The sequence below is a fragment of the Tamandua tetradactyla genome, chromosome 5 (assembly GCF_023851605.1).
Source record: "Tamandua tetradactyla isolate mTamTet1 chromosome 5, mTamTet1.pri, whole genome shotgun sequence".
NCBI classification, from domain to species: Eukaryota; Metazoa; Chordata; class Mammalia; order Pilosa; family Myrmecophagidae; genus Tamandua; species Tamandua tetradactyla.
The window spans coordinates 98,761,138-98,772,640 of record NC_135331.1 but is presented as its reverse complement, the minus strand read 5'-3'; the positions used below and the strand labels follow the sequence as shown (position 1 = coordinate 98,772,640).

The window sequence follows — 11,503 nt, the reverse complement described above, 5'->3', positions numbered from 1 at the left end:
ATACTTCCAGGAAGAGCAGTTAGTACTTTAGGGGAAATATCAGATTAAATACCAAATATGCGACAGTGAAGTTAAACTTGAGGTCAGCTTCCAGAAATAATGTCAGTTCTTTGCCCTGGTTGTTTTATATCATCTCATTTTTTGGACTTTGACAGGTGTTTTTCCCTCCCCTCCTCTTCCAGTGTTTCAACCTCATCAGGCTTGCAGAATGGAGGAGAAAGGAAGTCTGCCCTTTGCCAGGCTGAAGAGCTGTTGACATGGGTGGCTCTCGTGCGTGTGTGTGTGCCTGTGTGTGTGTGTGTGCATGTGCATGGATAGGGTAAAGGTGTGCAGCCTCTAACTTTGCTGACAGTGACACTCAGAAGGGCATAGAGAGAGGAAAGTCCACAACAACCCCATGCTGTATTGAAGGCCAGAGATAGCTTAATGTTAAATTGTAGGATCTTTTCTCCCTTGGTTCCCTCTTCCAATCTACCTTTTGTTTTTCTTTTTCAGAACTACTAATTAATGATCCCTCAAGGTAAAAAGATTAATTACCTTAATTGCCTTGGGGGCAAACCTCACCTCTTAGTATCCACATCAACCTCAACACTGTGTGGTTTCTTATTATCTGCAGAGTAAGCTGCTAAATCGACACTTTTCTCCATTGAAGGGTCACCCAGCATTTTCTTTCTTTATTTTTTAAATCAGAACACTCATTTATTTGATTGAGAACATTAAGAAGGACAATAAAAGCATAAAATCTTTAATAAAATTCCTACAGAAAACTCAGTCACAGGGCAAACATTCAGTTCCTGAGAGGATTGCGAGCCCTCAGTAATCGTTGGAGAATAAGTAGTAGTTTTCCTGGATGTTGCCAGTACTCAGAAACATTGTCCATTTATGCATTCAAACCATTAGTTCCTATTGCACATATTAATTTATTTGCCATCTAGCACCCTAAATATATGGTTTCATTCATTCATTCATTTATTTATTTTACATGGGCAGGCACTGGGAACTGAACCCGAGATATGGTACTTTTAAAATAAATTAAAGAATCCTGTATGGCATGCAACCATTTCAACTTGAATGAATAGCCTTGAAAAATCACATTACTACACATTTTAATAAATACAGTAAGAAAAGCTGTCATTTTAATAAAATATTGAATTTCATGTCTGGAGTTTATTCCATAAATAGAATCATTCTTTTAAAACATGCTTTCTTTCTTGGATAGATTTGCTCAAGTATCATGCTCTATGAAGCAAACTCTTTCACAGATATGTAAAAACAGTAGTAATATATGCTTTATTATAGAAGCAGCTGGAAGAATTGGATCACACAATTAGCTAACTGAAAAGTAACTTAAGGAAAAGCTCTGCTTTTTGTAAAACTTTAGAGCTCAGGCTGAAAAAAAAACAATAAAGAAACATCTTTTTATATAGAACTCCTACTAGAAATGTTATAAATATAAACACAGCATATATTATATATATATATTTTTTGCCTCATCAATAGATTTTCAGCAAGTATGGATGGAATGACACTATCATGGAAGATAAATATTAACAGAAGCATGAGCAGGTTTTCACAGATTTAAAATATATATTTTGAAAAAGAATCATAATTTCAAATTATATCATAATTTTAAATTTACACAGTTTTAAAAGGGAAGATAAGCCTTATTTCTTTTAAGCCTTGTTTGGAAAGTAAGAATAGCATCAGCCCCAAGGTGTGGATAAATTGGCTAAGTGGTAATACTTGATCACAAAATTGGAAAAAAAAGTATTTACACCTTTCTGTAAAAGTACCAAACACATTAATAGAAAAAAAAAAGACAGAGAAAACATCTCTAGTAGCATTCCTTGGCATGCAAAATCTGCAGGAAATGATTATCCATAACGTTGATAGTTTTCATTAGGAGTTTTGGTGGAGCATTCAAAAAGCAAAGGTGGTCATCGGGGATTGTTCAGGTTAGATTCAGTGGGATGCCTTGTTCTTATTTTAATTCTGAGTTCCAGGGTTTCATTTCCTTTATAACATCTCTGGCAGAATCATCTTCAATTTAGTACAAGTGCAAAATGAAAACTAAATGAAACCAACAAATATGTTAGGAGCAAAGGCTGATCATTAAGATTTGTGATCTTTCCAAACTGTGTGGGTCATCCAGTTCACTTTAGCTGCCCAGCCTTCCCTGAGAGCCTCATCATGGTCTTGCTTAAATTGTTTGAGTTTTTCTTCTTCACTATTCCCTAAGGCAAAAGAGTCCTTGAGATGCTGATTATCCTTGACTGAGGTAAGTGCAGGAAGCCCTGCAGTCAACATCAGTGCAAACAGCAATGAGGAGACTCCCACGCCGCCTTAAAATTAGATATGCATCCTCACAACACTGGCAGAAACTGCCAAACTTCTCTGTTTCCTGTTTTTCCTTATTGAATGACATGCATGAAATCATAGAATAAAAGGCATTCGTTCCCTTTTAATGCCAAATTTAGACTTGAAGTTTTCTAGAATATGTCCAAAGGCAATGTGAAAGAGCTGATCAGTTTTCTTGACCATGATGTTGTCACTATGTCTGTCACCAATCCTAAGGACATAAGAAGCTACACAGTAGCCAGCACAGGACACAGTAAACTCCTCAATGGATTGGTCAAGGTCATTCTCAGAATTGTCCTTTAAGTCAGTTCAGAAGGGTGTCTTTGTTGAAGGCTGCTGCGCCAGCCACGTTGCTACTGTTCAGTTGAATATCGGCAATTGTTTCAGAGGTGAGGCCAGAATACTCTCCTGTTGCTAAACAGCTGTAAGGTAGCATCCAAAGATCTGAACCAGTGTCTTTCCAGAGTAAATTCATTATTTACTGCAGTGTTTGGAGTGCCAACATATCCTGTCTTAGGTCATCTCCATTTTAAAAAATCACTCCAACTGAATCCTCACCAAACACCTTATTGTTACAGACCAGCCACAAAAGTTCATTTTGGAATCCATGTATTTGTAATTTTTAACAGAGTTCTGAGAGTATGACACTTGGGTTCAGAGGTGACTGTAGGTCAGAGAGGGCTTCCCAATAAGCATTCTGTTTTAGGCAGGTGTACATGGTCTCCTTCCTTTTGGCTCTGTTCAGTTTCATTGCATTCAGCTTGATTAAACTATTTAAAGTTTTTAACTTATTAAGTGCTTCAATCTGCTTGAAAAGCACTTTCATGTGGCCTATGCTTCCCCAGCAGTAGCTTCAAGGATGACACCAAATTATACTGAGACAATAGGAATGTGCAAGATGCCAAAAACAGAAACTGTCTGTTCTAATTTACAAGCTGCCAGAATGTGATACACCAGAAACAATGGTTTTTAAAAAGGGGAATTTATTAAGTTGCAAGTTTACGGTTCTAAGGTCATGAAAATGTCCAAATTAAGGCAAGGCTAGCAAAACGTCCAAATTAAGGCACCAACAAGAGGTTACCTTCACTCAAGAAAGGCCGATGAAGTTTGGGGTTTCTCTTGCAGCTGGAAGGGCACATGGCGAAGTCTGCTAGCTTTCTTTCCCAGCTTCTTGTTTCACGATGCTCCCCCAGGGCCATCTTCCTTTTCCATCTCCAAAGGTATCTGGTTGCATAGGCTCTCGTGTCTCTGGTTGCTCTAAAGCTTTTTCCAAAATTGTTCCCTCTTAAGGGGCTCCAGCAAGCAATGCTACCTTGAGTGGGTGTTGACACATCTCCATGGAAACCACATCATCAAAAGTTACTGCCCTCGGAGAAAGACCAAAGGTGATGGTGGAGTTATAATGAGAAGGTAGGGTTTAACAAACGAGCATGCTTGCTGAATCATTATATTGATATTTCTTTTAGTCTCCAGTATCTTATAGCAGCTAGAAGTAAAAACCTAAAGTTGAGAATTGTAACCCATACTAAACTCTGAAATCTGTTCTACAACTAATTGTTGCGCTGTGCTTTGAAATTTATTGCTTTTTTGTATATAGTTTTTTTTTTTTAAAGTTTTTGAGAAGCTGTGTTTTTTATTTTGGAATAATTAAAATGTTATTTAATTATTATGTCTGTAAGACATTATTTCATACTTACAACAGATTGGTGTGTGACTCTTTCTAAATAAAATCACATCACAACAGGAAGTTGAATGACTGGATTTTCCATTTGTGCAAAAAAAGTTGTGGAAAACTTGTTTGTTGATACTATAAACTGATTTTGGTAATACTGACATGTTTACAATATTTAGTCTGCCAATCAATTAACACAGAATTTCCTTCCATTTGCTTAGGTCTTATTTGTCTTAGCAATATTCTCTAGTTATTTGTGTACAAGACTTTTACATCCAAGGTAGGATTTATCCTCAATACTTGACTCTCTTAGTTGCTAGTATGAGTGGAATTCTTTTTTTTGTATTTCTTCCAATCATTGATCGCTTGTGTATAAAAACAGTACTGAGTTTTGCACAAGAATCTTGTACCCTACTACTTTGTTGAATAAATTCATTAGTTCTAAGAAATTTGCCATGGATTTTTCAGAATTTATGTAGGATCATATCTTTTGTGAATAGGGAAAACTTTACTTAATTTCGAACTTCAGTGTCCAATTTTTTCTTGCCTATATACCCTGGCAAGAACTTGCAGTACAGTGTTGTATAACAATGATGACAATGGGTATCCTTCCTTATTCCTGATCTTAGAGGGAAAGCTTTCAGCATTTCACCATTGACTAAGATGTTAAGTAGGGATTCTTACATATACCTTTTATCAAGTTGACATTTGCTTATGTTTTATTAAGGATTTTTAAACTATTTTCATAAGAGATATTGGTCTGTAGTTTTTATTTCTGTGATAATTTTATTGAGCTTTGGTGTGATAATGAAATGATCATTGTAGAATGATTGAGATAATGTTCTCCCCTCTTCATTTTTTGGGAGATCGAGAAGGATTGCAGTTGGAATGTTTAGTAGTTTTCCCCTGTGAAAATGGTTCTGGGTTTTTCTTTTTCGGGAAGATTTAGATTACTAATTCAATCCATTTATGATAACACATTTATTTATTTCTTCCATTTCTTCCTAAGTCAGCAGGTAGCTTGTATATTTCTAAGCATCTGTCCATTTCATCTAGGTTATCTAATTTATTGATGTTTTTCATAGCATCTCCTTAAATTTCTTCTAATTTATACAGGCTCAGGATAATGTCCCCCTTTTCATTTATGATTTTTGTTATTTGTGCTTTTTTCATCATTTGTCAGTTTGGCTGAAGGATCGCCAACTTTATGACCCTTTCAAAGAGCCAACTTTGGCTTTGTTGAATCTATTGCTTTTGTTTTGTTATATCTTCCATTTATCTCTGCTCTAATCTTTGTTATTTCTTTTCTTCTGCTCACATAGGTTTAGTTTGCTCTTCTTTTCTTATTTCTTCAAATTTTGGTCTTAGGTCTCTGGTTTGAAGTCGTTGTCCTTTCTCTTGTACAAATTTGAGCTATAAACTTCCCTCTTAGCACTGCCTTCACTGAATCCCATAAGTTTTGTTGTGCTGTATTTTCATTTTCCTTTGCCTTGAGAAGTTCCCTAATTTTGCTTCTGATTTTACCATTATCCAATTAGTAAAAAGTATGCCAATTTTTTGTATGCTGTATGTTGGTGCCACATTTTATTATTATATTTGCATGTGAGTATTCCATTACTGGAGTACTATTTGTTGATTTATGTTTTGTTTTGTTTTGTTTTCCTGGTTGTTTTAATTGTTTGTTTTTTCAGAAGTGCATGGGCTGGGAAATGAACCTGAATCTTCTGCATTGCAGATAAAGGAGTATGCTTTTTAATTTAACATATTTGTGAGTTTTCATTTTTCCTCTATTATAGATTTCCAGCTTCATTCCATTGGACTTGGAAAACATACATTTCTTGACTTGTAGTCAGAGGATATGTATTATATGATTTTCATATTTTTCAATTTATTGAAACTTGTTTGGTGACTGAACATATGATCTATCCTGAAAAATGTTCATGCATACTCAAGAAAAATATTTCTGTGGAGGATAGTGTTCTATGTGAGTCTGTTAAATAGTTGGTTTAGTGTTAAAATTCAAGTCCTATACTTCCTTTGATTTTATGATTAGATGTTTGATCCATAATGGAAAGTAGTGTGTTAAAATCTCCTACCTCTGGTAGAATCACCAATTTCTCCCTTCAATTTTGGCAGTATTTGATTCATACATTTTGGGGCTCTGCTATTAGGTGTATTTTTGTTTATAATCATAGCATCTTCCTGTTAAACTGAACAGTTTGCAAGTGATTTTGTAAATACAAAAGAGTAAATGGAAAAAAAGTTGTAAAAATTTGAATTGGATTTCAGGGAAATGATGGAAAAATAAAGTGCATAAATATAATAATTATTAGTGTTCCTGAAGAGGAATAAAAGAGTAACGGGCTAGAAAGAATACTTGAGGACATAATTGGGGGAAATTTACCAACCTCTACAAAGTATATAAATATGCAAGTCAAAGAACCCCAGCAAAATCCAAAAAGAATGAATCCAAATAAGCCATCCTCAAGACACACACTAATCAGACGGTCAACTGTTGAAGAGAAGCAGAAAATCCTGAAAGCAATACGAAAAAAAACAATCTACTACATACAAGGGAAACCTCAAAAGCTTGATTTTGACTACTCAACTGCCACTATGTAATGTAGGTGAGAAGCCATATTTAAGAATCTGAAAGAGGAAATCTTTCAGTGAAGAATTCTATACCTAATCAAATTCTTCAGAACTAAGAAGGAACTGAACATTTTCACAGATAGACAAACATAGAGAAAATTTGTCAACAAGAAACTGGCTCTACAATAAATACAAAAAGGGAGTTCTGTTGGCTGAAAAAAAGACAAAGGAGGGAGGTTTGGCGGAGGGCACAAAATTTAAGGATACCAGTAAGGGTAAGTTACATAATAAAAAAAAAGAAAGTGGGGAAAGAATATATAGTTCTAACAGATAAAATCCAAATATAAAATGGTGGATTCAAGAACTGCCTTTACAGTAAATTTTGAATGTTAATGGACTGAATTTACTAATTTAAAAGGTACAGATTGGCAGAATGAAGAAACATAATCCACCTGCTGAAAGCAATGAAACAAACAGAAATTTGCACACCAAAGTTCGTAGCAATATAACTAACAATTGCAAAGAGATGAAAACAATCCCAGAGCCCACCAACAGATGAGTGGATTAACAAAATGTGGTATATGCATACAATGGAATATTATGCAGCAGTAAGTATGAAGCACTTGGCAAGATGGATGAGATTTGAAGGCATAATGCTGAGTGAAATTAAGCCAGACATAAAAAGGACACTGTATGATTCCAATTTTGTAGACATGGTAAAGGTAAAATTAGAGGCTTATAATATAGAATACAAGGGGCCTAGAGATACATAGAAATTAGACATGGCTGAATGTTTACCTAGTGAGGCTGAACTCAAATGTAAGGGAATAGATAAAAGTAAAGGCAATTCACTAGTGGGTCTATAAGTATATATAGTTATTTTTCACAAAAAAGAAAAAAAAGGTCGATTGTGATGACAAAAAAAATTTATTCCTTTTAGCCTCCAATGTTCTGGAGCAGCTAGAAGGAATAATCTGAGATAATGGGATTTGTCCTGTAACTGCCTGTTGAAGAGTGCTTTGAAAACTATTACTTTTTTCTTTCTTCGCTTGTATATATGTTATATTATACAATAAAAAAATTTTAAAAAAAGTTACTGCCCACAATTGGGTGGATCATATCTCTATGGAAACAATAAAAAAGATTCCACCCAGCAATATTGAATCAGGATTGAATGACATGGCTTTTCTGGGGTCCACAACAAATTCAAATCAGCACACTGCCCTGTCCTTCGATTAGCAAGTGCTCTTTTTAATAGGATTCGAGAGAGACACAATTAAGAAATGGCTCATATTTTACAACTTGCACCAGTTGTCAAAGATACTGAGAGAGTCCTGCATCACTCATCTGTCGCAGGAGTCCACAGCATATTCTGACAGCACTGGTCTGGATAGTTGAAATCCAAAAGCTCCAGGGCTTCCCCGGGGGCAGCTCAGGCCGTATCTGAAGAAGCGCCTGAAGCTGAGCAACATCCTCAAGTTTATTCCATCTGACAGACAGCAGTAATTCTGGCAGTGACCGTGGAAAATTCTCTCTGCAGTCTTGCCACAAAGTGGCAAGGTCCATTTCATTCTCACACAGTTGAGATAAGGGATCCCTGTTCAAGATATCTTTCAGTACAGCAAGAAACTTTTTTCCACCTTGACTTGATACATTAGCATTGTCACAGCTTGTGATCTCAGCTGCCTTTTCAATAATCTTATCAAAGGGAGAGTAATAATAAGGTTGCTTTTTATTCTCTGAGAATTTAATATGCAAAGCTGTTGCATTTTCAATATATGGACTTGTTTGAACAGTTCCCACTGGAATCAACATTTCTTCAACTTCATCAGGAAATGAAGACCAGCTGTGTAATATTATATCTCCAGATCTCAGCTGTCCTTTAAAGAAAAAATCATTGTATTTAACCATGCTACAGATAATGCACTTTTCCAGCTTTCCTGATGGTCTATTATTTAGAGGGATTAATAGTTTTAGCTGACTTCTTTGTTTTCTCCTTATCCAAAACTGCATAAACAGCGAAACACAATCAAGCCATCCTTCGCAAATCACAAATATTAATAACAAATTCCAGTGGTTCATTCCAAATGTGATAATCTTTTCGTGATATATTTGAGTTTACGACAGTTTTACAAAGGAGCTTAGTACCATGAAAAAGACCAACCCTGATGTGAACTTTTTACAGTTTCTTCTATGTTATTTCCCTTAACCAAAACAAAATGGAAAGGATGATTAATTTCCCAACATGAGGCATAATTCATGCTTTCTTTGGTGGTAAAGGAAGAAGGTTAGGCGAATTTTGATTGATGACAGCATCTATAGCAATCATTTCCTGTTCATTATATCTTCTTGATCTTGCAGCATTCCTCGAGTGTAAAAGGTGGCAGAGTCTTGTTCATTACACAGTTTCGGATATACCGAAACTGAATTAGTGGATGATCACTAAACACGTATTCCACTCTCCCACTGACTTGGAATACATTGTCACAGGGGCTGGTTTAATCTTCTTTTCCATGAATAGTCAAACGTTTTTAATTGCCAACCCGTTTATTTTGATAGGATTCATATTGGGAGAAACTTGAAGGTTAAGCGCATCCTGACAAAAAAAATTTTCAAAGTGAACAGCCACAATGAGTTTTCCTCCATTAAAGCTTATCTTCTAAGTTTTCAGGGATGGATGGTTCATGCTCTAGTAGACAGGTCTGCTTTAGCCAGTCCATCCAAGACAATCCCACAAGTGACTGAATCTTTTCCTCACTGGATTTGTGCAGTTTTCTTCAGAACTCATTCACTTCAGGATCCTCCAAGGCATCAAATTCACAGACCTTTTCCTCTAAGGACTCCAATTTTTGAGTCTAATATTTCCCCTGGGTCACAACTTCTTGTCAGAAGAAAAGGTCTATCGCAGAGTCTTCTTGTTTCATCGTCTAGATCCTCATACACAGGAGTTTGATTCACACATACAAACATATAGGAGTTGGTTGGGAACTTGTTTCCATAACATCTGCTTGATATGAGAAATGGTCGCTTCTCCAGGTACCTCCAACTGGATATACTTCCCAGCGGGCAAAAGGAAATCCACCAGCATGGAGCGATCAGATGCAATCTGCGAATCCACTGCCCAGACGTCAAGGACGTGTGCCACAGCGGGAGGTATTACGAAATTGCAGCACATTCAGAACCAAGGGGCCTTGGGAGATAAACCAAGAGGTCTTGGGAGTCTGTCTCCCGCCGCTGGATTCCACAGGCTGCATGGGACGGGAGGGACCCTGACCGGCCGGCCCTCTGCGAGGGAGCATCGTCTCCCACCCGCGTCTGCTCGGACCAGTGCGGGAGGAAGTCGGTGGCGGAGCTTGCTAGGACCGTCGTGGAGCCCGAGCAGACGGCGGAAGAACAGCCCTGGCGGGGGCGCCCGCGCTCACTGCCATCGCCTCCGCAGCCGTCTCCACCGCGCAGCTTCCTCCTGGCAGCCAAGTCTCCCGCCCGGAAAGGCCCAGCGGGAGCCGTCCGAGAAGCTCAGGGTCGTCCCCGGCCGCCGGGGCCCCGCCCGCTCCGGATCGCACTGCAGCCGCCATTCCTCCCGGGCATTTTCCCCGCGTGCCACGGACACGGCGGGCGGCAGGCGGCCCAGTTTGCCCGGGCGCAGCTGTGGGGTTTCGTCAAGAAGTAGAAGGGTACGCAGCGTCCGAGCCCGCGAGGGTTTGCGCTGCCCGCCGCAAAGGCGTCCTCGCCGGTCACCTCGCCCTGTGGACGAAACGGGCAGAATGGCCAAAGGCAATGCCAGGTGTCCCCAGCACATCAGGACAGCTGCGGGTGTGGTCCATCCACGGGGCATGACGATGTACGTGGGCCGCTCAGGGGTGGCTCTTGGAGCTCAAAGACCAGCTCAAAATGTGGGAACTCAAAATGCTGCCCCCCCCCCCCAATTTTGGTCTTTTAGGACAGCAGATGGCATTAGTTATTTTTAAAAGGTGAGGGTTTTCATGGAAGACTTTTTCAGATTAGAAGATACACTACCAGATGCTCTACGGCCTCCCGCTGCAGACTCGGGGTGTCCTCACCTGTCCCAGCCACCCCGGCCTGCACTCACTCACTCAGTGTCTTTTTGGATTATAAAATTATTATTTCCTGCTCAGTTTACATTGGAAACTTTGGATTTCTTTGGTTTTGTTTATAAGGAATAACAAAACTTCCTAGAACCCTAAATAAAAGGCTACCTTTCAAAAAAAAAAAAAAAAACCACAAAGCTTGCTGTTTTTATAAAAATTCTCGACTCAACACTCCCAGGATTGCTGCAACCTAGACGTAGGTTTTTCCCTGCAATGACAGTGCTCATGGGAAACAATCTAATCGTTCTCACTAGGACACAGATTTTTCTTTTTATGTCTGTTCTCCTCTAAAAGGAATCATTATTCTAGGAGAGTGGCAGATTCTATGTTGGAGCAGGAGAACTTAAGATGGGACTGGGACATCTTACTGCTGGAGAGCAAGAATGCATCCAAGAGGAGATGAAGAAATAAGAGACACCTTAAAAGACTCCTACCACCCAAACTGTGATAATGTGAGCATCAAAACTGAAACACCACCAGTTTAGCAAGGCAAGTTGAGTCCTGAAAAATCATGACTATATAAGTATGTTCAGAAAAGGAAGAAAAGGATATTTTTTCTTTACATATGACGAGTACTGTATTCAGATTGTTTTTCCCCCAGATTAAAAAATAGTGTGTTCACATTTAATTGTACATTCTCAAAATAGGTAGAAGCATTTGCATGCTCAAAGGCTGATATAGTGACTGTCAGCAAGGCTCTTAAAAGTTCCAGTTCCACCATAAGTACATGGAACCTTGAGTTTTTGTAGGTTTGTCCAGAGTGATGCCTCAA

General features: G+C 38.3%; 1 pseudogene; it reads right to left on the bottom strand.

The window, feature by feature from the left end:
• Nucleotides 1-2,112: 2,112 nt before the first annotated feature.
• LOC143682642 (phosphatidylinositol 4,5-bisphosphate 3-kinase catalytic subunit beta isoform-like) lies at nt 2,113-9,797 on the bottom strand (annotated as a pseudogene).
• Nucleotides 9,798-11,503: the final 1,706 nt, after the last annotated feature.